The sequence below is a fragment of the Benincasa hispida genome, chromosome 1, assembly GCF_027475165.1.
Source record: "Benincasa hispida cultivar pf3 chromosome 1, pf3_genome.v1.1, whole genome shotgun sequence".
Classification (NCBI taxonomy): domain Eukaryota; kingdom Viridiplantae; phylum Streptophyta; class Magnoliopsida; order Cucurbitales; family Cucurbitaceae; genus Benincasa; species Benincasa hispida.
In genome coordinates, this window is record NC_143478.1 from 51,678,506 (window position 1) to 51,701,897 (window position 23,392).

Sequence of the window (23,392 nt, forward strand, 5' to 3'; positions counted from 1 at the left end):
AGTGCAACTGTGGGTCTATAGTAGAGTGTATCCACAGTTAACGAATATTGATTAACTTTGCTAATGAGTTTAACCAATTAATCTCATACTGTTAGAGCTTTTGATCTGTAGGTCCATTAGGTCTCAGTGTTAGCTCATAAAGGGTATTGAGGTAATTAAAGTAATTTGAAATGTTCAAATTTACTAAGGGAAAGAATATAATGTAAGGTGATACATCATAACATTAAGTTTATATTTTAATTAAATTTTATAATATAAATTTATTTTGAGTTTGATTTAAAATTAATCAATTTATGAGAGAATTATTAGTTCCATGAGGATGTTTGTTTGTGTTGTTGTATCATATATTATATTTAATATAAATAGAATTCGTGTTAAAACTATAGGTTAAACTTAGTGCGCATTAGATGACATTAAAATTATAGGTAATATGAGAGAAAAATAATTAAATTTGATTCAATTATAAGATTAAATTAAATATGTGATGTTTAATTTAATAATTAATTAATTGGAGAATTATTTATTTATTTATTTATTTAACTTAATTAATTGAATTAAAACTATAGTTTATGAGAGAGATGTATTAGAATATGATTCTAATGCACATTTAATTAAATATGAGATATTTAATTATTATTAATTAATTTGATTAATTAATAATGATTTGATTTCTTTTAATAAATTAAACTTTGATTTAATTTATTTTTTAAATTAAATTAATTCATTGTTATTTAATTAAATAAATTAAATTTGATTTAATTTATTGATCAAATAAATAATGAATTTAAATAAATTTTTTATAACAAACTTCTCAACGAAGGAAGTATATGGGTGTGAGAGAGATCTTCTCCCAACGAATATAAGGGATTCTAAATTTTATTTCCTCCATTCAAGTTGCATGGAATAGTCTTGGATCTTAATTTATTGGATTGAGTTATGCAAGTCTAAATGTAAAATAAAATAACTCTTTATTTTATTAAATAAATAATTTGTTTATATATTACAAACCACGAGATTTAGTGCATAAACCCAACAAAACCTATGGGATTGTGCTACCAAAACCAAGTCTTAAGAGGTCATTTGGTTTAAGGTTTTATAGATGCTTGGGAAAAGAGGTATATTTGGTTGAATGGTTTTATAGATGCTTGGCAAAATGGTAGCTTCCCAATTAATGAGAGTAAGATATTTGAATAAGTTATTGTTTTTGTGTAAGACCCTAATACTAAATTTAAAGTGGGAGGTTAAATAGAAAAATCCTAAGTAAGGATATTGGAGCAAAGGGTGGAAAACACTAAAATTATCCAAAAAGGTGACCAAAAGTCCAAACGCCTATGAAGGGCTTAAACATGTTGGACGCAAGAATGCATGAAGGATGGAAGAAAGAAGACTTGGAAAATGGCTAAGGGTTGCATATAACCAATGCAAAGGTATACATGAGCCATGCGGACACGGGCAAGAAGCATGCGTCGAGTGAGCATGCTGGTGCGCAGGCCGTGCATTGAAGCCAAGCGCACAGGCCATGCGCCAAGCGCGCAGCCCATGCGTCGAGGACAAACGCACAGGCTGTGCGTCAAGCGTGCAGCCTATGCGTTGATGGTGTATGTCGAGCGCCCTACCTATGCATCAAACGGGCAAGCAGGCAAGCCATCTTATGCGTTGAGCGCTTCCGAGTATGTCGAGCAGCCATGCGTCGATGTCTTATACCAAATGCACGCCCATGGGGCAAGGCATGCCCACGCGGCCGAGTGTGCCTTTGCGGCCAAGCGCGCAAGCGCCTAGGCAGCACACCCATGCGTCAATGGTCAGCACCGTTCGTCCATGCTTAGTAGGCCGAGCAAGCATTCCTAGCAAGCCATGCGTTGAGGGTGAGTGGCCACCCTATGCGTTGGTGATGGCCGACTCATGCGATGGCTAAGTGGGACTTTGATGAAGGAAATGTGAGTTGCTATACGTTAAGGATCTAAGGTAAGGCTAATTGATGGAAAACTTCAAGGGGAAATGCCAATGGTATACGAGAATAAGTCTTAGAAAATTTAAATAGAGAAATATGTTAAGTATTTAAGTGATTTAGGTGGCAAAAGGAGGATCACACAAAGTTCTAGCAGGAGGTGGGTGAAGGAGATTTCATGCAAAAAAAGAGATTTTGCCTGGCAAGCTGAGATGAGAACAACTCAAGGCTAGACTGAGTAGACTAAGTGTTGGTAGCTCCAAAGTGAGACAAATGGGAGTTGAGTTGTCACAAGGGGGTGAGTTTGGAATGGCTATAAATAGAGGGGTTGGGCAAGAGGAATTTATTCATACCTTCACCTAAATCTTATGTTGAGAGCATATTTAGAGAGTTACGTTTGAGTTATTAGGCTGCCAAGTTGATTGGAGATCAAAATAAACAAAGGTTGCGTTGGTGAGGCATTGAGTCAGCCGGACGCACAGCCAGCCCACACCCTACGTGCACGCCTTGCAGCATTGCATCTGTCCGCGCGCTAGCCCAACGCAGCTGCCCCCTTCCCCACCCCCCCTGCCCGTGCGACGCATCACGCCCAGCGTAGTAGCCCCACCGTGCAATGCAACGCACGCCCAAATTTGTCAGCCCCCTGTGCGGTACAGCACGCTCACCCTGCCTACTGCCCAACGCCTAACTGCCTACCATGGTCCAAATAACCTCTAAAGAGGCTAATTTTGGGATTTTGGCTAAATTGGAGTAGGGTAAGCTGGTATTTTTATTATATAATGATATTTTGGCTATTTTGACATTATTTATTGATATAACAAATATTAATTGAGGAATTTCCATTGATATGAGGAATTCTCAGGAAAATATTCTCAAGGTGATTTTAGTGGGAAAACTTGCTTACGGTGAGTGTTTACTTAGTTTGATGCGTTGATATGTGGATAAATGCATATGTAAGTGCAAAATGCATGTTTATGATGTTATGTTGTTTGTTATGATATTGTTTGTGAAATTTCTATGGAAACTGAGATTATACCCGAACTACATAAGTTAGATTGCTAAATAAAAGGTGCTTGGCAGGAAAATATAGTTGGCCTCGGTCAGCGGAAAATAATAGTCGGTGACAACCGGCGGGAAATATAGTCAAGTTACCTAAGCATGACTAGCGAGAAAAGAATTGTCGATGTGCACATTGGCAGGAAAAGTGGGTTATAGGAAAGTTTCCATAAAAAGTTGTTATGATTGATAATATGTCCATGATATGAACATGCCACATATAGCATGGAACTGGAGGATGATGATTGAATGAATGTACATATGATCATGCATAAATTACTGGAATTGTGATTATGTGATTGATTTCCCAAAAATATGTTTTTCAAAGTGACTATTATTTTAAAAGAACCACTCACTGGCTTAGTAGCTCACACTCTTCTAAATGTTTTCTTATAACCCTCCTTCCCCCCAGGTAGCAAAGCGGAGCGTCCAAAAAGGAGTCTACTAACCACCAACACACCAGGACTTGGTAAATTCTCAGGACACGGCTCGGATCCTGTAAGAAAGAATATAGAAAATTGAACTATATGTATGAAAGTTAGATAGAGTGTTGTAAACATGTTAAAGTCTTAATAGATAAGGGGGGAAATGTTAAATTTAAATGTTGTCTTGGAATACTACTGGTGTACCCTCACGCTCCCTTCCAAGTTTTGGGGGCTAAGGCTAGGGAGGGGGTGTGACAATTTGGTTGTGCATTGGAATGTTATTAGACTTTGAAGGTAACGACTTATTCAAATATATTACTCTCACTAATTATATAGTATTAATTATAGATCATAATTATAATTAATTATATATTATAATGCATCAACATACATTATACTTTATATCATTCATATTAATATAAATTACACCTTTATTTCTCTTAAATAATTTTAACAATTCAAATTATTCCAAAACCATTTATTCCTTGTTTTATCCTTTGTGGGCAAGCAAGGGAACCTAATGGACCTACAGATTAAGAGCTTCAATAATACGAGATTAATTAATTAAACTCTTTAATTAATAAACCAACATTCATTAACTGCAGGCTACTCCAATAAAGACCCACATCTGCACTCTTCATACTATAAAAATATTTCTCTGTCCATGGATATAATCAATCAACAGTAAGTGGACCCTTTATGAATCGCGCGTAACTACAATTAGGTCAAATTATCATTTTACCTCTATAGTTACATCTAACTCCTTAAGACCGATCCCTCTAATGAACAAATAGTTTATAGTCCAACTATAAACTAATCCCTCTTAGACCAGTGAGAGGATGAGTCCTCATTATTCAAGACCCATAATCAACTATTAAGGGAGCAATTCATCTACTCACTCTAAATATAGGAAGAAGTGAATTCCATCTTGTGTAACTATGTTCCCGCCTCCCTATTCGGACAAATTTCTAAAATGGTAAACTTATGGAGTCAGCGAATCTGGCCACTCTTACCCATATAGATCAAAGGATTGTCATCATAGACAGAAGTTCATAATTCACTCAAGATTAAAGTCGAGTCACCTATGGTTATATTATGAAATGTTAATCTCTTCAATTAACAACGTTATAAAGAGAGACTAATCATTTTGTGGTTTGCTCTTATACAAACTCTTTGTATAGGATACCACAACTCGCATGTCTCCACATAAATGACTAGGATCAAATCGTTTGTAATACTTTGCAGCTCTTGTAACAATTACAAAGTGGGCCATATCCATAGTGTCACTAGGATAAGGAACCCTACGTTATCCATATACTATAAACTATTTAGATTATTACTTAAATATGATCCACCTATATGTCAACCACGTCATGTTTAAGTTATATAAAATAATCTTGGATCTTAGTTTATTAGATTGAGTTAATGTAAATTAAATGTTGAATAAAATAATTTTTATTGTATCAAATAAATAATTCATTTACAAAATTTACAAACTATAAGAACCATGAGATTTTGGGCACCAACTCCATCTCCCATTTATCCTAAAGCTAGTGGGGTATACAATACAAAGTACAATACAAGTAAAGTACACAATACAATAAACTGGGGCATACATTATACCCAGTAATATCTCCCACTTGCATAGACACTGATAGAATACGAGATACAGATACGATAAGATACAATGATATGGCAATTTCTGAAAAACTAGGGTACTGATACGTTGAAGATACGTTTTCTTTTTCTTAAAAAATCTAGGATATAGATAAATTTAGCATAAAAGTTAATGACAATAGTACAAAATACAATACAAACACTCGAACACAATTCAATACAAAAAGCAGCATCTAAGATGTTGAAGTACAATAGTCGATAAAATGTAATAGAAAAGTGACTCATATTGATCAGGGAAGAAGAAGAAGATTAGAGGGAGAAGTAAGAAGATAAACGAAGAACTTTTTTATTGAATTGTTACAGATATTCAAATGGGTTATATTTTGGTAGACTTTGTAGGTACTCAAATATGAAGATGAATATTAGATGAATCTAGAGTTTGGTCTTTTTATTTTTTTTTCTTCCTTTTAGTTTTGGACTTGAGTAGTGAGTTTTTTTATAGGTTGCCTAGTTTTAGACTGGGAAAGATTAGATGAGTTAGCTTATCTTCTTGTTTTAGAAAAAGGTAAACATAAAAATAGATATGTCAAATCACGTATCAGATATGTATCTGAGAAGTATATGGAAGTATCGGTATCTGATACGCTTATGATATGGATTCTTTGTCTCATATGAAGTATATATGCTTCATAGGTAATGGAATTTGACATGTCAAGAACAACTTTTAGGTCTGTCAAAAAATTCCTGAGCCAAATAGCTACCTTGATAGCTTCACAAGTAGCCACATATTCTGACTCAATGGTAAGGTCAACAAAGCAACCCTACTTTATGCTACGCCAAGTTACAGCTCCTCCGTTAAGAGTAAACGTTGATCCTGAAGTGGATTTCCTAAAATTTCCATCAGTCTGAAAATCAGAGTTAATGTATCCTGTAAGGATCAATCCTTAGGCCCATACTCAAGCATGTAGTCCTTCGTTCTCCTACGATACTTGAGGATGGTCTTAACTGTGGTCAATGATCATACCTTAGATTAGATTGATATCTACTGGCTTATCCCTACTATATAGAAAATTTCAAGCCTTGTGTATACTGATGCGTTCATACCATGCGATGAGATGAATAATGATTATGAGGTTATAATGCTTTGTTTTAAGTGAAAGTTCAACCAGGGTCTTGGTAAGTGATAACGGGCAGAAATGCACGTTATCACAGTGCTAAGTTATTAAACAATGCAGGTTTGCGTTGATAAAATATATAAGATTTCATCCAAAAAACATTAAGTTTATAACATTGCGGTCACATGCATTCATCGCATAAAAACAGTTAACTTTTGTAATTTTTGTGCAGAATATGCGTTGACACAAAGTGTAAAATGCAATCACAAGAAAGCAACGGTCGAGCGTAGCATTACCACAAGGCTTTGCGGTGATTTGTGCTCGTAAATATCTGCTCAGAAGGATTTTCGCATAGAGCCGTCGCAACTTGGTGGGCGATTTGGGTGAAAAACATAATAAATCACGATAGGACAGAAAGCTGATGACAGTCGATTCCGAATTAAGTTGACAAGCCGCTAACAAACTATCGTAGCAAGTACACTCAACTTTTCGATGACAAATATTCGGCGCATTAGACAGAGAATTAATGCCATCCCATCAGTGCAATCATAAAACAGAAGCAACCTTTCACCTTGAAGCTCTATAAATACTGAAGGCAACCTTCAGTGAAGAAGTTCGGGAGTTAGAAAATTTTTCTTTAGAAAGAAACATCCTTGTTCATAGTTTTCCTTTTTATTTAGAAGGCGGAGGGATAGAAAAGAAGTGAGGCCAGAAGATCGCTCTAGTCAGCTCGAGAGAGAACCCAGAGGCGTGAAAAGCAGAGAGAGAGCCGACTCTCGTAAGAGCGAGACTATTTTTTGAACAGAATAGAAAAGACAGTGTAAAAGCCTTGAGAAGCAAGAGATTGCTACCAAGCTCTTTATTTTCATCTTGCATTGTTATTTTGTATTTCAAATCTTATTCTATAAAATAGAACTTGCTATTTTACAGCTGTTCACTCTCTTAAAAGCATGTATGAGTATCTAACTTTATCGAATGGGTTGAGAAGAACTAAGCTAACATGACCTAGGACCTTCATCGCATGCGATTATCTTGTCTTATGCTACGCCCAACACCCCTTTAGAGTTACTCGAGAGAGAGTCTAAAGAAAGAACTTAAGACTTGAGAGAGCTAGGTTAGAATCTAGACTCGAGAGAGCAAGATTAGATCTGCATAAGTAGGAGATAGGGACTTAGAGATAAGCTATGTTTGCCAATATGCATCGCATGCACCCTAGAGATAGGTTATGATATTATGTGTTCACCTTATTTGTGTGTGTGTCATTTGTCCTTGCATAAATAAGAATAAAGGCTTATGTGTAGGTCCTATAGACTCATCGCATATATCGCATGTGTTCTAGTACTAGAAGTCGTAGCATCTGCGTTGAGAGATGATTTACTATTGTATGTGTGTTGCATGATCGCATAACATGAACACATCCTAGGAAGTGTTAGTTGAACCCCTTCTCAAACCATTCCCAGTATATTCATCGCATCTTCCGTATTATCAACTCTTTTCATAACTCCACCGCATACATTTATTTTATACCGCAAACAACAACCCAAAACAACTATTTGATTTATTGGTTACCGCAAAGTCTTCTTGAAAATTATCACCGCATACCATTTTCCTTAATCCTTGAGTTCGACCCTAGACTTGCCAAGAAACTTAGTAGGGTTTACACTTGGATTCTGCTGAGAAAATTTGTTGCTCAACGCATTTCCATCACCACATTTCATTCTATAACTTCACCTTATAAAATAACACATCAGTAAGTCCAAGGTCAAACTCAGGGATTAATTACAAGTATGCGATGAAATTAATACTCTAATCTTAATGCAAATGAATGTTCAATCAACTGGTCAATTTTTGGTATTATTCTAACTCTAAACTTTTTGCGATGAGGGCTGTACTTTAAGTGAAACAATGTGTGCGGTGGTTATTGGATACTGATATGCGATGATAGGGTTGAGAAGAATTTTTAGAACCACTTCCTAAGCAATTATATGAATCATGCATTCAAGCAATGCACTTGATATTATGACCAACACTTCTCAGTGTATCTAGCCACACCATCCTATCTCTAGGATGCATGCATTGAGTGCAATATGTAAAAGATGTACTTATTTCTAAGGAGCATCTCTGAGTTTTATGAATTCTAAATCTGAGTTCTTTCAAACCTAGATTCAATTTACTTAGAGTAATCTTTCGATTCATCTAAGTGACGCATGTAGGCATACATAAAACAAGTTGATTGCATGATTATTTTGTTGCTTGGTTCGTGCTGGCTACATACTTCTCAACCCATAAAGTAATTTAATTACTCATGATAATGATGGAGAAAATGAACAAAGGATGGAATAAATATGTATTCATATTGCAAACTTTGAACTTTTCAACGTTAACAATACAACACAAATATACTTTAAGATAAAGAAAGAGATAGAGAATCAAGCCATAGTGCATAATGTCTTGCTTCCTCTGGCTCTAATGATGACTGCTTCACTGCAAATATTGAATAATGGAGCTTCTCTTCTTCCACAAGAGACCCAAGCTCTCACTAGGATGTTTTTATGGCTGAACGAGAAGGATTTTTTATAGAGTTTTCTTCTAAAAAATTTGGTGTCTCTGGTATATATTCTTACATGGCGAGTGTAGGGGTATTTATAGGCGTCTGAGTATAACTTCTCTTTCTCACTCATGAATATGCTGATAAGATGCATTAAATTCCATATCCTGATGCGTCGCCTACAACGCGTCAGAAGTTCGTTGAATCTTCAATGAAGTTCTCTTGTCAGCCACCAACTCAATCTATGATTTGACTTTCACCGCCCATGTCATATGATGCTTCATTGCCTAAAGTTACCAACTTAACTGGTTATGCGATCATGTGTTTATCTCTTATAGTTCTTGTTTGACCGCATCAGTGGGCATTCTGCATTAAAACAACGATATTTGCTCAAAATTCAGGAAGATTAGGCATTGAAAATGTATGACATTCTGGTCAAAGTCATAAGAATTTATCGTAGTATCAAATCTTATATTCCAAGATCGAGATGTCTGTTTCAATCCATAAATGGACCGATTAAGCTTGCAAACAATTTAATATTGACCTTATTTAATGAATCATTTTAGTTGCTACATATAAATGGTCTTTCAAAATCACCATTCAAAAAGGCAATCTTGACGTCCATTTCCTATATCTCATAGTCATAATATGTGGCAATGAATAAGAGAATCCTGGTAGATTTAAGCATGGCAACAATGACCAAGTTTCTTCATTGTCCATTCCCTCAACCTGAGTATAATCCATTGCCGCTAGTCTATCCTTAAAGGTCTGCACCTTACCATTTACACCCTCTTTTCCTCTTATGCATCCATTTGCAACCTACAGGTTTTACCTCATCAGGTTGATCTACAAGATCCCAAACAGAATTGAAGTATATGGACTCTATTTCCAGATCCATTGTTTTAACCCATTCGTCTTTGTTCACATCATTCATTGGCTGATTATAGGTCAATAGATACCCAATGTCATCATTTGGTTTGATGGCTTGGGCTTCTGTTAAACCCACATAGTGAGTAGGTTGGTTTGTAACCCTTCCACTACATCAAGGCAATCTCAACTCTTGAAATAGATGTGCTTGACTAAATGAACTAACATTAACAACTCTTATTGATGTACTACCCTCTTTTACAACTCTTGTTGAAGTTTTAGTAGTTTTATTGAAAAGCTCATTTAACAAAACTTTACTGCACGATTATGCTCCCTTATATGATCCTTTTTAAAAAAATGTAGCATTTGTTGATACAAATACTTTATTTTCTTTAGGATCAAAGAAGTAACCACCTCTCATTTTCTTATGATAGCCTATAAATAGGCATAATTTTGAACATTATTCCAACTTCTTTCGATTTGTCTCGAGCACATATGCTACCAGGGGCATAGATCGAGCAGTAGACTTTGAATACAAATTGGTACCAGAGCAAGGTTTGTGAAAACTTAGGAAGGACTAGTTATAAAAACCAAGTTGGACAACCCCCAATTTTGAAGTGTCGTAAACTATCTTTATGATCTCTCCATAATTCCAAATGAGTTTCATAAACATTTTGGACGGAACGTTGTTCAAAATATACACTATAGTCATTACTGCATAACCCCAAAACGAGTCAGGTAGCTAAACGTAACTCTTCATAGACTGAACCATGTCCAATAAGGTTATATTTTTCCTTTCTGATACACTATTTTTCTGAGATGTACTAGGTGCTAAGAACTGAGATATGATTCTATGTTCTATCGAATAGTTCTGGAATCTAAAATTCAAATACTCTCCACTTCGATCTGATTGAAGTGTTTTAATTGTTTTACATAATGAATTCTCAACTTCAGTCTTATACTCTATGAACTTTTCAAGAGCTTCAGACGTGTTGCATTAGGTAAAGATACCCATATCTTGAATAATCATCTATAAAAGAGATGAAATATTCATACCCTCCTCTTTTCTTAACATTCATCGGACCACAGAAGTCTAAATGTACAAGTTCTAAGAGCTCTTTGGCTCTATAACATTTTCCAGTAAAAGGTCTTTTTGTCATCTTGCCTTTAAAGCACGACTCACATACAGGTAAGGAGTTTTCTTCTAACTCAATAAAAGTCCACTCTTAACCAACTTCTCAATCCTATGCGATTTATGTGACCTAATCTTAAATGCTAAAGATGGGCATTTTCTTTAGGAGAAATCTTTTTCCTCTCATGTTGAGTTGTTGCAGTTCTGAACATTTCAGTATTTAGAAGCGCTATAAATGCTAAAGGTAGCACATACAAATTACTTTCTAAATTTGCAGAACAAACATTAACACAATCTTTAGAAATAAATGCTTTATTTACAGTAAAGTTGATGGAATAATTTTGTTCAAGCAGACATTCTACAGAAATTAAGTTCTTCTTTTAACCAAGAACTACATAAACATTGTTCATTAACAAATATGATTTATGTAAAAGTAATTTGAAGCACCCTACTGCAGCTACTGATATGACCAACCTAGTTTCAACCTACATGGTCATCTTGCCAATCCCAAGCTACTGCTAGGAATTAATTCCCTGAAAAGAAAAACAAACGTGACTAGTGGCCCTTGAATCAACTACCCAGGTCAAATTCTCTACTAAACAAGTTTCTAAAACCAGTAAATCACATTTACCTTGTTTGGTGTTATATGTGGATGATATCCTATTCATTGGGAATGATGTAGGTTTTCTAAATGACATTAAATCGTGGCTAACCGCCCAATTCCAAATGAAAGATTTGGGAGAGGCGCAGTATTTTCTAGGGATTTAAATCATTCAAGATCGTAAGAACAATAGGTTGGCCTTGTCTCAAGCATCGTACATTGATAAGATGTTGATCAGGTACTCGATGCAGAATTCCAAGAGGGTTTATTACCCTTCAGGCATGGAATTATTTTTTTCTAAGGAACAGTATCCTAAGACACCTTAAGAGGAGGAAATGAGATGGATTCCCTATGCTTCTGCTATTGGAAGCCTCATGTATGCAATGTTATGTACTAGACCTAACATTTGCTATGCAGTAGGGATTGTCAGTCGATATTAGTCCAATCCAGGATTAGATCACTGGACGGCGATCAAAACGATCCTCAAGTATCTTCGGAGAACGAGGGACTATATGCACGTGTATGGAGATAAAGATTTGATCCTTACAGGATACACAGACTCTGACTTTCAGATTGATAGAGATTCTCAGAAATTGACATCAGGGTCAGTGTTCACTTTGAATAGAGGGGCTGTAGTTTAGCGAAGCATCAAGTAAGGATGCACTGCGGACTCCACTATGGAAGCCAAATACGTAGCTGCTTGTAAAGCTGCAAAAGAGGCTGCTTGGCTTAGGAAGTTCCTTACAGATTTGGAAGTTGTTCCAAATATGTCTTTGCCAATCACACTCTTTTGTGATAATAGCAGGGTTGTGGCAAACTCAATAGAACCTTGGAGTCACCAAAGAGGCAAACATATTGAACGGAAGTATCATTTGATCAGGGAGATTATGCATCACAGTGATGTGATAGTCACGAAGATCGCGTCAGAGCACAATGTTGCTGATTCGTTTACAAAAGCTCTCACGGCTAAAGTGTTCGAAGGTCATTTGGAGAGTCTGGGTCTACGGGAAATGCAACACCTTGTCTAGGGCAAGTGGGAGATGATACTGGGGTATAGAGTATACCCTACTTTATTGTATATTGTACTGTTTTTATGTATTGTACATTAGTCTCCTGAGGCATTAGAAGAAGTGAGAGATTATTGGGATTGGTGTCCTAATTCTCCCGGTGGTCTCGTAGTTTGTAAACATTTTGTACACATTGTTATTAATAAAATAAATGTTATTTTATTTGCATTTACTCATATCCAATAAACTAATATTTGTGGTTATTTCATGTAACTTAAGCATGTATGTGAGACATACAAATGGATCATACCTTAAGTAATAACCTAAATGGTCTGTAGTATAAGGATAAAGGAGGGATATCTTATCTTGGTGACACTACAGATACGATCCACTTTGTAGATGTTTACAAGTGTTGTAAAGTGCTATAAATAGTCTGATCCTAACCATTCATGTGGAGACATGCCAGCGGGGGTGTCCTATACAAAGAGTGGGTATAAGACCGGACCACAAGATGATTAGCCTCTTTATATAACGCCGTTGATAATTGAAACTTACATTTCACTAAAATGACCAAGGTGACATGACCTTAATCCTGAGTGAGTTGGGAACTCCTGCCTATGAGAGCGGTCCTTTGATTAGTATAGGTGAGAGTGGCCAGATTGCCAACTCAACAAGCCTACCTTTTTGGGGATTCGTTTAATTGGAGAGTTGGGAACTCAGCTACACAAGATGAAATTCACTCCTTCTCTGAAGCAAGAGTAAGTAGATAAATTGCTCCCTTAAGGGCTGATTCCAGGTCTTGAACATAGTGGCCACACCCTCTCTTTGGAAGAGAGAACTTAGTCATAGTAGGATTATGACTTATTGTTCATTAAAGGAATCAGTGGTACTTAAGGAGTTATTGCACTGTTGATTGGTCATATGGGCACAGAAATATATCTATAGTGCGAAGAGTGCAACTGTCGGTCTTTAGTGAAGTGCCTGATAATTAACGGATGGTAGATCTTGTGACTAAAGAGTTTAGTCAGTTATTCACGTACCATTGGAGCTTCAAGCTACAAGTCCACGAGGTCCCATTAGTAGCTCAATGGGTTTAAGTTGAGAATCAGATTTTGGATTAGTTTAAAGTGTTCAAATTAACAAGAGGAAATTGAATTATATGTGATATAATTGATATGATGTATTAGATACATTAATTAGAGGAATTAATATAAATATGATTTATATTAAGTACCACAAAATAGAAAAAGAACTATGGTTTATATGTTTCATATGATGAAATATTAAAACTATAGGTTATAAATATAATATGATAAGTTGGTTATCATATTTATTTATAATATATTAATTATATGATAATTAATTTTTTTTTTCTCTAATAACCGTTTTGAGTGGGAGGTTATTGGAAATTTTATGGTAACCATGAGATAAAAGGAAATTTTTTTCAAAATTAGTAGTTGATTCATTCGGGAAAATCTCACGGAAAAAGTCTCGAGTAAAAAGAGTCTTTAATAAGCGATAACGTTGAGAGTCTACTCGTTGATCGTTGCTATAGGATCAAGTAGCAAACTAAACGATCGAGTACATTGTTTATACGATAGACAGTCTTCATATCTCCCACTTACTTGATCATATACCTCCTGTCTTCCTCAAACCAAGATCATACAAAGCCCACAACTCCTGGATTCTCACACTGAGAATACCAAGGTAACACTTGTAGTGGTGTTCTAACTCAATTCGAGAATTAAATTGGACTTGATTGGGTTCAAAGTGCATTCAGCCGTTTGAGGAGGTCGTATTCTGTTCATTGCGTTCGAGTGCTGTTTTGGACGCATTGAAAACTGATCGAGTGATACTTGAAGAATAGTTCTTCAAAAGTACATATACTGTAATTTTGGTTTATGCATAATCTGTTCATTTTCGTTTAAGACTTTAATTGTTATGTTCATTCTGAATGACATTTGGAATGATCCACTTCCACTGCTCATGGAGATCTCTGTTTTAATTTCCTAAATCCATGTCTGGCATGATGTAACCATGTTTTCATGTTTTCTAAGGCTTATGTTAAGCTGACAAGAATATATGCTCCTGCCTTCTCGCATTCATCTACCTCTCATATGCATCCCAAACATTTTGAGAAGAATTAAGAGCAAGGATCTGAGGACACTCCTCCAGTAAGACAAACTTAAGGCCGTTAATGATTAGTATAATGTTTATCGTGTTTTTTTAGGTCATATAACTATCACCAATTAATTTGTTGGTACTTAGAAGGTTAATAGTAGCGCTAGTCATATTGAAGTTTGTTGAAACCAAACAAATTATTTATATTAGAAACATACATAACTCTTTTAAAATAAATAAAATTTAGCAAAATTTTAATGTACCCTATGTGACATCTAATTTTGCAATGATGCTTTAGTGATTTAGGATAAAAGTCACCAAAGGGTGGTCAGTAACCCCTTCAATGAATTGAGACACTCTCAACTAATTATTACACCAGAATAACTCTTATTCCTATAATAATTGGTCAACATTGATTTGGTCAAGAAATTTATTAACTCAATTAGTAATTTCTTGTGAGTGTGACCTTTCATTTTAGATCCTATAGTTCCGTCCCAATGAGCCAACCGAAGGGAAAGCCGATTAGGGCAAAAACTAAAGTGATCACATCCATTACTAAAGTTTAAGTTTAATTCCATGCACACACCTTTTGAAGGGTGACACAAGTAGAGGTGCCATGAGGCCGAGCATGAAATCTCACTTACAAACTAATGAAAAAGACCGTGGGTGTGTTGACACACGTCCCTCTCCCACTTACTCTAAACACTTTATTCACTTACCTTGATATTGACCTATGCAAACACCTTCCGAAGGGGGGACACAAGTAAAGGTGCCACTGTTGGGATTGGTGTCCTAATTCTCCCAGTAGTCTCGTAGTTTGTAAACATTTTGTACACATTGTTATTAATAAATTAAATGTTATTTTATTTGTATTTACTCATATCCAATAAACTAAGATCCGTGGTTATTTCATGTAACTTAAGCATGTATGTGAGACATACAAGTGCATCATGCCTTAAGTAATAACCTAAATGGTTTGTGGTATAAGGATAAATGAAGGATACTTTATCCTAGTGACACTATACGGCCTGCTTTGTAAATATTTATAAGTATTGTAAAGTGCTACAAATGGTCCGACTATGACCATTCATGTGGAGACATGCAAGCGGGAATGTCCTATACAAAGAGTTTGTATAAGACTGGACCACGAGATGATTAATCTCTTTATATAACGATGTTGATAATTGAGACTTACATTTCACTAAATTGACCATAGGTGAAATGACCTTAATCCTGAGTGAGTTGGAAACTCCTGCCTATGAGGGCAATCCTTTGATTAGTATGGGTGAGAGTGGCCAGAATGCCAACTCAACAAGCCTACCTTTTTGGGGATTCGTCTGATTAGAGAGCTGGGAACTTAGCTACACAAGACAGAATTCACTCCTTCCCCAAAACAAGGATAAGTAGATAAATTACTCCCTTAAGGACTGATTCCGAGTCTTGAACATAGTGGTCACACCCTCTCTTTGGAAGAAAAGACTCAGTCATAGTAGGACTATGACTTATTGTTCATTAGAGGAATTAGTGGTACTTAAGGAGTTAGATTTAACTACAGGGACAAAATGGTAAATTGACCCAACTGTACTTATGAGCAATTTGTGAAGAGTTATCGCACTGTTGATTGGTCATATGGACACAAAAATATATCTGTAATGTGAAAAGTGCAGCTGTCGATCTTTAGTGGAGTGACTAACTGTTAACGGATGGTGGATCTCGTGACTAAAGAGTTTAGTCAGTTATTCATGTGTCATTGGAGCTTCAAGTGTTAGGATTGGTGTCCTAATTCTCCCGGAGTTTCATAGTTTGTAAACATTGTACACATTGTTATGAATAAAATAAGAGTTGTTTTATTTAGCATTTACTCATATCTAATAAACAAAGATCCATGGTTATTGTATGTAAACTTAAGCATGTATATGAGATATACAAGTGGATCATGCCTTAAGTGATAACCTAAAAAGGCTGTAGTATAAGAATATAGGAGGGATACCTTATCCTTGTGACACTACAAATACGACTCGCTTTGTAGAGGTTTACAAGTGTTGTGAACTACTACAAATGGTCTGATCCTGACCATTCATATGGAGACATACGAACGGGGTATCCTATACAAAGAGTTTGTATAAGACCGAACCACGAGATGATTCATCTCTTTATATAACGTCGTTGATACTTGAGATTTACATCTCACCTAAATGACCATAGGTGACATGACCTTAATCTTGAGTGTTTTGAAAACTCCTGCTTTTAAGGGCAGTTCTTTGATTAGTATGGGTGAGAGTGGCTAGATTGCTAACTCAACAAGCCTATCTTTTTGGGGAATCGTCTGATTGGGGAGCTGGGAACTCAGTTATACAAGATGGAATTCACTCCTTCTCCGAAGCAGTGGTAAGTAGATAGATTGCTCCCTTAATGACTGATTCTGGGTCTTGAACATAGTGGCCACAGCCTCTCTTTGGAAGAGAGGACTCAGTCATAGTAGGAATATGACTTATGTACATTAGATGGATGAGTGGAGTGGTACTTAGGGAGTTAGATGTAACTACAGAGGTAAAACAGTAAATTGGCTCAGTTATACTTACGAGCATTTGTAAAGGGTTATCGCACTGTTGATTGGTTGATATGAACACAAAATATATCTGTAGTAAGGAGAATGCAACTGTCGGTCTTTAGTAGAGTGCCCGACAGTTGACGGATGGTGGATCCCGTGACTAAAGAGTTTAGTCAGTTATTCACGTACCGTTGGAGCTTCAAGACAGATCCATAAGGTCCCCTTAGTAGCTCAATGGATTCAAGTTGAGAATCAGTTCTTGGGGTTGATTTGAAATTTTCAAATTGATAAGAGAAAATTCAATTATATATGATATAATTGGTGTGATGTTGAGATACATCAAGTGGAGGATTAATGTAAATATGATTTATATTAAGTATCATAAAATAGAAAAATAACTATGGTTTATATGTTTCATGAGATGAAATATTAAAACTATAGGTTATAAATATAATATGGTGAGTTGGTTATCATATTTATTTATAATAATATTAATTATTTGATAATTATCTATTTTTCTTTAATAACCAATTGAGTGGGAGGTTATTGGTGGTTTTATGATAACCGTGAGATAAAGGAAAAATGTTTTCCTAATTTTAGAGTGTTACTCAATTCGGAAAGAAACTCAAGGACAAGGCTATCAAGTGAAAGTGTTTCACTAAGCAATAGCTATAAAGAGACTAAACGATCGTGGAGTATAACTATACGATAGTTCACTCAGGTAGTCGTAGCTAAACGATCACATGGCATTATCTATAGATAGGTTACCATCTCCTACACGATTGAGCATTTCGTCTATACAATAGACTGTGTCATCTCCCACTTACTCAATCGTCTACACGATTGTTGTTCCTCCAGTCTCTTCCTCTAACCAAGTTCATACAGAGCCCATAACTCGTGGATTCTCACATCGAGAATACCAAGGTAACCAATGTGGTGGTATCCTCACTCAACTCGATTGATTTCGAGGTTTTGAAGGTCGTTCGTTGGGTTCGTGTTCATTGTGTTCCTTGTGTCCGTGCTGGTGATCGTGTGCACCAGACGTTGTGTTTGAGGGCTAAGTTGCTGTTCTTGGACTTGGACACTTGAAGACGGATCGAGGGAGTTTGAAGAATGACTCTTCAAAGGTATGGATATTCTATCCCTTGTTTATCTTGTCAGCATGCTGTAATTTCTAGTTGTTGCATGACTTGTTAGTTTCCGTTTCTTGTACTGTAATTGTGTATGTTTAATATCGAATGGAATTTGGAACGATCATTCCGCTGCTCATGAAAATCCTCATGTTTTATTTCTTTCATCCAGCTACAGGTCCATGAGATCCCCTTGGTAACTCAATGGGTTCAAGTTGAGAATCAGATTTTGGGTTAGTTTGAAGTGTTCAAATTAACAAGAGGAAATTCAATTATATGTGATATAATTGATATGATGTATTAGATACATTAATTGGAGGAATTAATATAAATATGATTTATATTAAGTACCATAAAATAGAAAACAAGCTATGGTTTATATGTTTCATATGATGAAATATTAAAACTATAGGTTTTAAATATAATATGATAAATTGATTATCATATTTATTTATAATATATTAATTATATGATAATTAATTCTTTTTCTCTAATAACTGATTTGAGTAGGAGGCTATTGGAAGTTTTATGGTAACCGTAAAATAAAAGGAAAATTGTTTTCCAAAATTTAATAGTTGATTGATTCGAAAAACTCACGGAAAATGCTATCAAGTAAAAAGAGTTTTTACTAAACGATAACCATTGAGAGCATGCACGATTAGCTAGAAGTTGACTATACGATAGTTACTCGTTGATCGTTGCTACACGATCGAGTAGCAAAGTCTAAATGATAGGCTTCATTTTCTAAACGATCGAGTACATCGTCTATATGATAGACAATCATCATTATCTCCCACTTACTCGATGTATATCTCCTGTCTTTCTCAATCCAAGATCATATAGAGCCCACCAAGGTAACACTTGTGGTAGTGTTCTAACTCAGTTCGTGAATCGAGTTGGACTCGATTGGGATCGAGGAGCATCAAGTTGTTGGTTGTTCCGTTCGAGTGCTGGTTTGGACGCATTGGAGACTGACCGAGGGTACTTGAAGAATAGTTCTTCAAAGATACGCATACTCTATCCCTTGAATCTTCTTCTAGCATGCTGTAATTTCGGTTTATGCATAATCTGTTTGTTTCCGTTTAATACTGTAATTGTTGTGTTCATTCTGAACAGGATTTGGAACGATCCACATCCGCTGCTCAATGGAGATCTCTGTTTAGATTTCCTTCAGTCATGAGGCCGAGCATAGATCTCACGGTGTGAACTTTATGGAAGAACGTGAGAAGAAAATGACATATATGTATATATATATATATATATATATATATTCCTCCCACCAAACGTTTTAAACCTATGGTTTATTACTTAGGTAAATCTGGCTAATAATTTATCTAAATCTCTTGTTAATTTGCACAATACAATATTTATATGGGATAGTTTAACAATGCATGATTATTACTTATTAAACATTTTAACAAATTCTAATAATCTATTGTATGCTTATAAATATTTGACTATAATTCACCTTCTAGGTCAGTTCCCAAGTAAGAATATTATGTTTTCATCAGCTTAAATACCCCAATCCTAGATAGAACCTTCTTTAGACAAAGACTCTTATAGGAATAAAGTTTAATCTTTTATTGCGTTTATTTTAATCCTATTAAAACAAAATAAAAGATTAACCTATTTCTGATCATATTAGGAATATTTTAACATAAGCCTAAGTGAATTAATTTTAAACTATTTAAAATTAATTAAAACCCAACTCTTGATTATAGATTTTAATCTATTTCATAAAAAATATTACACTTATATTTTAATGAATTATCAAACCTATAACATGCATTCTAATGACATTAGTTAAATATAACTATTATATTTTCTAAGTAATGTCATGCTCAATACTTGTCAATTTTCATCATATAATATAACACTTATATTAATCACTAATAAAATTATACATATCCATCATATAATATAATACTTATATTAAGTATAATGCATGGATATGTTAACTGATACATGCAACTTTATAATATAACATTTATATTAAATAAGATGTATGTGTATGTTTATAGTATCATACAATGATATAAATATGATGCATGAATATGTTTATCCTAAGGTGAGATTTAAACTATATGATATACATTATGCAACATATAATAGTTTAATCATACATCTCATGCATTAATTAAATAAAGAACAAAAATATACTGAATTTGGCATCCCTAAAAAATTAATCAAATTAATATAATCATATATTAATTTAATTAATAAACAAATTAAATTAATTTTCAAGAAAAAAAAACAAAAAAACCTACTGCAAAAACTACCATGGAGACTCAAACCCACGATCTAGTAATCCTACAACCGCGCGTGTGTGTATAGACCTTGGAGCATAACGACGCTCTAGGGGAGTGTAGCTATGTTGCAGGCCAGCGTTGCTACGCTAAGCATCAGTGTTGCAACGTTGTTGCTTAGAATAGTGACGTTGGACTTCTATATTGTAACGTAGAGTACAGCGTTGCAATGTTGTGCGCTACGCTCTAACATAAAAAGCTTTTCCCTACTTCATTCTTCGTCTATTGGCTCCAGAATTAAACGCCAACTTCAGCAACACTTGCCAAAACTTAAAGACCCGAACTTACAAACTCGATTGTTGAATTAAATGCCCAAAAACAAATGACTATTACATGAACGATTCAAGTAAAAACAACAATCTAAACAGTGCCAACTCGAAATTATCTATTTCACAAATCCCACATACATTATGCAAAGTTTACCCACCCTTTCTCTAATTTTTGTTTCAAAGTTGATAAACAAAGAGATAAGATGACTCTGATACCAATGAAAGGAATTGAATTCCTTAGTAGAAGCGTGTGAACACATTGTCAGTATTAATCAATTTCGAAAACTCAAAAACAGAGAAAAATCAACGGGAATAGGATAAACAATTTAATTATACAGCATGCCTTCTGAGGAGAAAAAGGAAAGAAAAGAACTAACCCTTGTAGACCTCGAACTTCTCTACACGAACTTTTCCCTCTCGAACTCAACGTACAACAAGAACACAAGACCACCAATAGGAAATCTTGCCATTCTCAGGAAAGAAATTAGACTGTGGGATCTACTTTGTGTCTTGGAAGAGGAAGGGAATAGTAGAGAATTTTTAATAGAGAATAAGTTCTTGAGAGAATTCTTTATTTCTCACTTCTGTGTCTCTTACAGAAAAAAATTAGAGGGAGCATATCGTGAGAGGGACAACTCCCACTCACTCTAACAATTGCTCCCCTACAGCTGGAAAGGATTTATTTTAATAAATATAATGTTATTTATTTAAATTTAATTAAAATCAAATTCTAAATTCATTTTTAATTAAATAAATATAATTCATTATAAAATTAAATAAATATAATAATTAATTAATCTCATTAATTAATTATAAATTAAATTAAATATCACATATTTAATTAAAGATGCATTTAAATCATATTAAAATGCATCTCTCTTTAACCTACAATTTAATAGGAATCTTTCTCATATTAACTTTAAACTATAGTATATAGATGAATCTTAATCATATAATTAATATTTGAATCTTATTCAAATATATTACTCTCATTAATTATAAATCATATTTTAATAAACTATACATTATAATGCATCAACATACATTATACTTCATATTAGTCACATTAATATAAATTACACCTTTATTTCTCTTAAATAATTTGAACAAATTCAAATTATTTCAAAACCATTTATTCCTTGTTTTATCTTTTGTGAGCTAGCAAGGAAACCTAATGGACTTACAGATTAGAAGTTTCAATAATAGAGATTAATTAATTAAACTTTTTAATTAATTAATGTACATTCATTAACTGTAGGTCACTTTAATAAAGATCCACAACTGCAGTTTTCGTACTGTAGATATATTTCTATGTCCATGGATATAACCAATCAACAGTAAGTAGACTCATCACGAATTGCTGGTAACTACAATTGAGTCAAATTACCGTTTTACCTCTATAGTTATATCTAACTTCTTAAACACCATTGATCCCTCTAATGAACAAACAGTTTATAGTCCAATTATAAACTAATCTCTCTCAAATCAGTGAGAAGGTGAGTCTTCATTGTTCAAGACGCAGAATCAGCTAGGGAGTAATTCATCTACTTACCCTAAAGATGGGAATGAGTAAATTTCATCTTATGTTCCCAACTTCCTACTTGGATAAATCCCCAAAATGGTAGGGATATTGAGTCGGAAAATCTGGCCACTCTCACTCATACAAGGATTGTCCTCATAGATAGGATTTCATAACTCATTCAGGATTAAGGTCGAGTCACCTATGGTCATCCTATGAAATGTTAATTTCTTCAATTAACGACATTACAAAAAGAGACTAATCATTTCGCGGTCCAGTCTTATAGAAACTTTTTGTATAGGATACTTCACTCGCATTTCTTCACATGAACGACTAGGATCAAATCGTTTGTAACACTTTACAACTCTTGTAACAATTATAAAGTGGGTCACATCCATTGTGTCACAAGGATAAGACACCCAACCTTATCCATATACTACAAACCATTTAGATTATTACTTAAATATGATCCACATGTATGTCAACCACATAAATGTATAAGTTATATAAAATAACCTTGGATCTTAGTTTATTGGATTAATTTAATGCAAACCAAATGTCAAATAAAATAACTTTTATTTTATCAAATAAATAATTCGCGTACAAAATTTACAAACTACAAGAACCATGAGATTTAGGACACCAACCCCATCAGAGCTTGGGTCCAACCTCTTCTTTGGCCTGATTTTCTACCACCCGTTTGAATTGTGTTGGACCATGGGCATGAGCAATTTAACTTAAATATGTCCAATTCAATGTACAATTTTAGGTTCAATCGAGCTACTAGCCAAATTTATTGATGTTGGTCTAGGCTCCATCACCGTTGAATTTGATAAGTCCATCGTTGTGATCAAATAGCTAGAAAGGAGTTGCGTGGCACCAAATTTTAATTTAGATACAATGATTCTTAATTAGTCCTAAATTCAATAAAATTGGCTTTTATTGTGATACGTGGCAAACTTTGATTGGCCAGAATTTATCTTTCAACGGTAATATTTAGTGAGTAAGTGCAACTAGCTTTATAATTTATAAATATAACATCAAATACATTTTAGACATTTACTTAAATTAGAATCAAATTTCTAAATCTACTGCTAAATACATATCTACACACTTAATTTTGTTTTCATTCAATCTTTTGTTTTCGAATACCAAGTAGAGTACATGCCACAATTAAACT